Below are 6,775 nucleotides of genomic sequence, written 5' to 3' on the forward strand. Positions count from 1 at the left end.
CGTACGTACGTTGTAGACACGTAATTTTATCCCGTAAAAATATTTCTTATTTCGTTATCACACACTTTAACCCCCATTTTTATAATTTTCCACAAGAAAAAAAAACAAATAAAATAACCACTTCATTTTATTTATTTATTTATTTATTTAAATAACAAATCCTAAAAAATTTTGGCTTCTTTTAAAACTTCCCAACAACCCCTCCAATAAAAAGACAACACCTCACCTAACTACCCTTCCCATCCCTATACCCGTACACCTCACCTATTTCTTTCTTTACACTTTTTATTTCTTGGAAAAAAATAAGAGTAGGACAATTCTATTAGGATGGGGCCACGGATTTGGATCCATTCTTCACATATATACACCTAATCATCATTTTCATTGGGAGGAAAGGGAGAGAGAGAAAAGAACGGAGGGGGTCATCATCTTCATTGGAGAGACGCCACTTTGAAGAGGGGATCTCCATTTTTATTTTCCTTTTGCTCTTCACTTTCACACAGAGTAAAATCCACCACTCCCTCACGGAATGCACACACACACACACACCTCTCACTGATCTGAGAAAACACACATCTACATACGAATTAACACATACATACAGAAAAGGTATAGAGAGAGAGAGCTGCGAGATACGGTGAGAAGAGTCTAGATCGGTAGAGAGCAACGAAGAGAGAAAATAGGTGAGGTAACGAAATGAATGGTACAGCCGTTGGCGCTGGCGTCTCACATGACACACAATTTCTATATTCAGAACACTGTTCCGGCGACGTTCAGTTGGAACTGAGTTTTTTGGCTAGCTCTTCACCGGAATCGATTAGTTGTTATCTGGGTTCATTGATTTTCATACTGATTTTTGGGATTTAGCTTCTGTCCCAATCGAATCGTCCTTCTTTATCTTTGGGTTTCAAATTTCCCAATACCGTGATTGGTTCATCGCTATTGAGGTATTCGTCTTGGGGTTTCAAGTCCGGGTGTTCTTAAACTTTATTATCAACGAAACTTTCTTCAAAGGTCCATCTCTTAACTCTACTTTTTAATTGTCTCGAATGTGGCTATGTCATGATTTTGTATGTGGTTTTGAATATTGTCTGTAGCATTAACCATCGTTGTGGGTATGAATGATTATGTGCTTAATATGTTTGAATTGTCGTTGGGCGGATGTATGGATATTGGTTTTGAGACTGTGAAGGGTGATTTGAACTGAGGAATTTGTTAATCATTGATTGTTAAAGGAATCCAATTAAGGGGTGGGATTAAGAAATTGATAAAAAGTTGAACGTAGATAAATTTTGGGTTTGTTGTTGATTTGCTCGAAATACGCATAAATATCGTTGATACATATAGGCAAATGTCGGTTTGGGTAGGCAAAACTTAGGAGTGATGTGTTTATTAAATTTTTTGAATGTTTAATGTGCGTGTGAATCTTTGTTTCTAGCTTATCGTATTTAATTCAAATGTATTTATTTAGCCGGGGAATGCCCCGAGACACATTGTATTTATTCACCGGGGAATGTCCTGACGTACTATATTGGCAGAAGATGTTCATGAGGAAGGCTCGAGGCATCGGGTAAAGCATGGGAGCGTAGTTGAGATTAGTGTAGGTTAGATAGGTTTTATTTTCGTATTTTTCTATTTTTGGACTGGACACTATATTTTTTATCCGTTTTGTTTTGTTTGTTTGTTTGATTGTTACATGTTTTATATGGTTTGTACATTTGTAGTGCCAAAATTAGCCGATATGCTCCACCAAGAGATCGTGCTCGAACCACGGGATTGAGGGGTGCCTAACACCTTCCCCTCGGTCAACAGAATTTCTTAGCCGAAATCTCTGTACTCAAATCAGTCTTAAAGAGTCAAATTGTTTTGAAAAGGATTTTTCAAAGGTGACTTGGCACACCAGATTATGCCAAGTGGCGACTCTGAGTTTTGAATGTAAAAATAATCTTTTTTCAGAACAAATCTTTATTTTGTCACTTTAATAATAATAACTCTTTCAAACCTTAAAACAAATCTTTTCGGATATATAAAAGGGGGTGTGACAGCTCTAGCAACTCTGCTGGGGAGGTTTTCAGAATTTGAGCTTATTTTGGAGTCGTATCGACTTTGTTTGACATTACGAGTGTATAAGAATTGTTTGTGATTATTGTTTGTGTTATTGCTATCACTTTTGTGCGTTTTCGTGCTCTTTGTGGACAATATTTATCCTTTGTGTTACCGCTTTTATATCTAGCATCATGTGCATAACCTGAGTCATTCTTTCTGCAATAAGTCTGTAGTACACATGTTGTGCACAACCTCTAGTTGAGTCACCCTTTTCTTAGGGGGAGAGCCGTCGGTGTTATGGAGTAGGTGGAAAGCAAAACAGCCACTATCGACCATACGTTCTCCCAAACAGCCTTGTTAGTGAACCCCAACATAGATCAGCCTTTAGGTCATGCTTATGTGCATCATATTGAAGACCTAGCGGGGACCACTTGGTCCTTCGTAAGATACTCACCTCTAAAGCATATCTACGTGCTAAATGTTGCATCTCTGAGGGTAACGGGGTCATTTGACGAACTGATTTGAGGGAAAACATGTGTTAGAGATAAAATGTGTAGACAAAAAATGAATGGTTAAAGAAGAGAAGAGAAGAAAGAAAAAGAAAAATGGTGAATCAAAAAGAGTGTCGTAGTTTATTTTAGAGTTCTTTATGGCTTTTGTTCTTCACAATCCAAAAACTCAAAAGTTTTTTTTTACCTTTTGCATTTATTTTCTCAAAGTACCGTAAATTCAACAAAAAAAAAAAAAGGATTTTGTTTACCTTTTCTACTTATTTGTCAAAAACAAAAGCACAAAAAGATTTTCCTTTTGTTTTTTTTAGTAAGCATTCATAATTCAAAATTTTCAAAAAAGATTTTTATATAGTAGTAGGTTTTTATGAAAGAAAATGCAAAAAAGAGATGACAGAAATTTGTACATTTCCTATACTGAAAATACCAAAAGGATTTTTTCTTCATAATTATTGGTGTCAATCTTAGTTGAAATGTCTAATTAAAAACCCCATATGATTTTATTCGTTTGTCTTTGATTGTATCTCTTAAGTTAAGGTCAATCTGTTAGTTAATCGTTAATAGTCCAGTCTGGACGAACTACGCACCCCTGATTCTCCTCTCTCGGGAGTGAGATACGTAGGCAACCTATTGTTGGTTCAGGGATCTTATTTGAAAAATTAAAAAAAAAAAAGAGATTTTCTTCACTCTTTATTAGAGTAGATGTTTCATATACATCTTTAAAAGAAAACTACAAAAAAGATTTTTCCTTTAATAGGTTCAAGTTTCATTTTTCATATGAAATTCAAAATCAAAAACCCAAAAGGATTTTTCTTTGGTAATCATAGGTTTCATTTTGTATAGGGAGTTTAAACTTGAAAAAAGAAAAAAAATTTCGTCAATTCTTTTGACAATTTGTTATTTCGTTTTCTTTTTAAAGTTTCAAGAAAAAAGAAAAAAGAAAGGAAAAATAATTAATTGACCATTTTGGCAAGACTTCACGAACTACGCACACCTGATTCTCCTCTCTCGGGAGTGAGATACGTAGGCGCCAGTCTTGGGTTCAGTGACCTTTTCAAAAAGAAAAAAAGATTTTGAAAAAAAAGTGTTGAATTCTAACGCATTTGCTATCTCTTGTTTAGTTAGTTTAAGGTGGTTGGTTTGTGGCATTTTGGCTGGTCCTCCATATTGCACCAAGTCACAGAGAAATTTATGGCCAACAAGGATATCGAGTTTGTTGTCACTAATCAGATAGGGAGTTCGGTAAATGAGAATTTAGGAGATAATGAAGAGATTCGGAAATTAAGGCATCAAATGATAGAAATGCATCGAGCTTGGGCTAATGGGTTGCCGCCTCCTCCAGTTCCCACTGATAATCTGGAATATCTTTCTAGCTTGCCTCCCGTGTCATATGCATAATTTTCTATTTTTGTTGATATGCCACAATATGCATCAGGATCGACTCCGGGGCAACAATATCCAACCACTTCTAATGTTCATTTTCTGACTCCCCAATCCAAGACGACCACATACTCGGCTCCACCTGCTGTTCATGCTTTTGCGGTACCACTCCTACCTGAAGCTCCTACTTTTGATGTTCATCCACAAGTTGTGCCACCCCACTCTACAAGAGAGCCTGCATTGAATATTACTGGTGATCAGCGTTACACTTTCGATCCTACATTCAAGTTGACTGGTCTTTACGGTGACACTCACCCGCCTGAATTTCCTCCTAACACCGAGAAGCCTATTATAACAGAAGAACAAGACAAAATAACCAGAAAATTGAGAAGTTTGGAACTGGCTATGAAGAACTTGCAAGGACTTGGGGGTTACAAAAGTGTCTCATATAAGGACTTATGCATGTTTCCACGTTTCAACCTTCCTCCTAGATTTAAAATGCCAAAGTTTGAGAAATATGACGGACATGGGGACCCACGACACATTTGAGGTGCTATTGTAACCAATTAAGAGGCGCTGGAGGGAAGGAAGAACTACTCATGGCTTCTTTTGGGGAGAGTCTTTCAGGCCTAGCTTCAGAATGATTTGTTGACCAAAACATCGACAAATGGATTAGTTAGGATGACCAAGCTAATGAATTTGTGCAACAATTTCAATACAATGTGGAGTTGATCCCTGATGAAAAATCCCTAAATAGTATGAAGAAGAAGAATATTGAGAGCTTCAGGGAGTATGCGATCAGATGGCTCGAACAAGCTGCTAGAGTGAAACCGCTAATGAAAGAAAGATTTATAGTGAGGGTGTTTATTCAAGCGCAGGATGAAATATATTATTAACACTTGTTACCTGTATTTGGCAAGCCATTTATTGAGGTCCTTAAAATAGGGGAGATGATAGAAGAATGAATTAAGATGGGTCGCATTGTGAGTTTTGCAACATTAAAAGCGACTACTCAAGCAATTCAAAAGGGTTCAGGAAGTGTTGGGGAGACAAAGAATGAGTAAGATGCATCCGCTATTGTAGTAGGACAATGGGAATGGTCAAGAATACCCCGTCGTCGTCACTCTTAAGCTCAAACCCAAGTTCATACCCAAACTTCACATAGTCACTCCCAAAATCCATTATACTCTGATCCTCCACCTCCATATCCAGTATATAACGCACAACCATATGTTCAACCCCTATCTTACCCACAATGGAACACACCAACTCTTCAGAGCCGTCCTCTAACCCCACAAACATACCAAAACCCTTCTAAGCCTGATTTTTGATCCAAGCGAAATGATGAAACGAGGCAGAAGTCGAGAGATAACTTCACACCAATTGGAGAGTCATATGCCAGTTTATTTCATAGATTAGTACAATAGGGCATGATCACTCCTCTCCTTGGGTGCAATTTTAATCGGTGTTTAAGAAATTTTGATCCTAATATGCGATGTGCGTATCATTCTGATGCTTAGGGTTATAGTATTGAAGATTGTTGAGATTTGAAAAGAGAAATTGAAAAGATGATTTAAGATGGATCAATTATGGTGCAGAACATTGACAGTGAGGGAAGCTCTAGTCATGTTGATAGATAAACCAGTGGCTAAGTTGTCAGGCTGAGCAATTGAGAAGTCACCCCCCTCCCTACTAGGAAGAGGTCTGGTAGTTTGTTTTGTTTTATTTTCTGTTATTTGAATTATTTCAGGGTTGTAGTTCGGGATCTATCTTGTTTTGTCACTTTTTCGTTATGTTCAAACTCTTCTATCTTTCATTTTTATTAAATGAAGTGTCCCATTTTTCTTTGTGTTTTAAATATGTGTCGTTTGTTTGTTTTCTTTGCATAGTATATTTTATGTTGACTCTAGTGATATGACATGCTAGTGAAATTTACAGCTAAATCTTAAAATCTAGTTTAAGCATGAACATTGAATCAGAGGGTTAAAGTTAGAAAAAGAGAGCATCTGAGAAAATAGGTAGAGTGCTGAGACATTTGGTGACAAGTTCAAGCCTTCTTTGAAAATTAAGGCAATTATTTTAAGAATCACAAGAATAACTTGGTCATCAATTGAAAAACATTGCTCAATTAGGTCAAATAGCGGATGTGTGATCCCAAGAGATAGAAAAATCAACTCCACGAAATCATGAGTCATTCGATGTGAGGAATGTACAACAAAAGTGGAGTGATATATTGAACAAAGTGCAAGAGTAGTGACGCACAAACTCAGTTAAAGTTATTGCTTAAAAAAGGTCATAAATGATCTTCATCTCTCACTTTCATATTGCATGATATGTACTTGCATTTTTCAAGGATTGACATAACGAAGGCATTTCATTCTGCTATCCAAAAATCATGTCATCCTTTGTTTACCCCATTTGAGCCTTAGTTCTATTTTCTTTCGTACCCTTCTTTTGGAATCAGGATAGAGTCTGCAACGTCCAAGAAAAGTGTCTAAAAAAAGGGTCAGAAAAGTTTCAAAAAAGAGACAAAATGTCCAAAAAGAAAGAAAAGAAGAGTGTCAAGAAAATGGAGTCAGAAAATGAATCCCAAAGAGAAAAGAGACAATAAAATAAAAAAGAAAGAAAAGTCAGATCAAAAGAAAGAACAAGTTGTCAGAACTACACGTGACTTGATTCTCCTTTCTCGGGGGTGAGATACGTAGGGTGCCCTACTCTGGGCTCGGTCCAACCAAATAAATAATTTAGAATTGCCCAGTCAAAAAACACTAGGGCATGAGTTAGTCTTCATTGTTTGAGTCGATTCCAAAAGTTGTAAATTCCACCCCACTTCAAGTGTC

At 36.8% G+C, this 6,775-nt stretch overlaps 1 long non-coding RNA gene across 1 annotated transcript in view; it reads left to right on the top strand.

Annotated features, from left to right (window-relative positions):
* The first annotated feature begins 317 nt into the window (after positions 1–317).
* LOC107851882 overlaps positions 318–6,775 on the top strand; it is an 11,128-nt gene continuing 4,670 nt past the window's right edge. Inside the window, exon 1 of the long non-coding RNA XR_007048498.1 lies at positions 318–1,014. This is a non-coding gene — a long non-coding RNA (uncharacterized LOC107851882). The remainder of the gene's footprint in view (positions 1,015–6,775) is intronic.

This window comes from Capsicum annuum, chromosome 12, assembly GCF_002878395.1.
Source record: "Capsicum annuum cultivar UCD-10X-F1 chromosome 12, UCD10Xv1.1, whole genome shotgun sequence".
NCBI lineage: Eukaryota > Viridiplantae > Streptophyta > Magnoliopsida > Solanales > Solanaceae > Capsicum > Capsicum annuum.